Genomic DNA, 1,201 nt, shown 5'->3' on the forward strand with positions numbered 1-1,201 from the left:
GAGCTTATGTAAATAATTAGGCCAGGGTTGTTAAGAATGGACTCGTTCCACCAATGCATTAGTCTCGATTTGGCCACCTCTGATAATGGAGGTTTTTTAGAGAGAAAAACTATGTTTCAGCAATGCACTACTGTAAATGTTATTCTAGTTCTGAGTGTCTTTAAATATTTGTTGTTGGATCTCAGGCTTGTTAGTCTGTGAGGATGATATTTAAAACTGGGGATCAGCCCCTATTAAAGTTTTCAGGTATCTCTCTGGAGTTAAGTAGGCCGACTCAGAAGAACCCTCAACCTGGTGAGGTGATCCAGATCCAGTCGATCGGCTTAAACCGACCTTCAAAGACTCTGACTTCTGAGATGAGATCTCCAGCCCTGCTCCAGCCACACCCCGGAAGCTGGCTGGTCTAGCACAGCAGAAGCCTGAGGAATCACCGGTCCAATAAGTGAACTGTCCTGTCTCTTTGCCATCCAGACTGGCAAACGTTGCCCCAGGAAGCTGGGGAAACAGCAAAAAGTTCCTGATTACGCTAACCTTCCTCTTATGGATAAGATGTTCTGTTGGTATTAATTGCCTCTAATCTGGGCATGGGATTTCAACATGGCAGGAGGTAAGGGGAGCCTACGCCTCTACCACCAGACTCTAATGGGGGATCTCAAGTGGCTGCTAGATGGCCCACCAATTTGGCTAAGGTTAGTAATGTAGAAAAAATCATGGAGGCGTATTGCACTTATATGCCCAAGGATCCTGACAAATGAGGAAACAAATTGGCTGTCATTCTTCCTTTTGTAAACCAGGCAGCGCCAGATATTAGAAACCCTAAAAGAGACCCTTACCAAATTAACCATGGAGATTGGCGGAAATTGGGTAGTTCTCCTTTCCTCTGCCCTTTGCAGGGTAAGAAATTCCCCTTACACCAAGGAGGGCTATGCCAGGCTTTAGGGGAACAATGTTACTTCTATGCCAATAGTTCAGGAATTGTACAGGATAGTCTAGCTGTGGTTCGCAGCCACCACAAGAGAGGACAAGAACTAGAAGCCAAAACCAAAATTGGTATACTTTCAACATTTGGCTCTTGTATCATTAATAAGATCATAAGCATTTGTCACAGAGCATGTAAATGCTATTCAATTAAGAGTCTTAAGAGCTCATTATCAAGCCTTAAACCAAGACAACGGTAACTCGACTGACCCAGGATTGGGTC

This window comes from Suricata suricatta, chromosome 14 (assembly GCF_006229205.1).
Source record: "Suricata suricatta isolate VVHF042 chromosome 14, meerkat_22Aug2017_6uvM2_HiC, whole genome shotgun sequence".
NCBI classification, from domain to species: Eukaryota; Metazoa; Chordata; class Mammalia; order Carnivora; family Herpestidae; genus Suricata; species Suricata suricatta.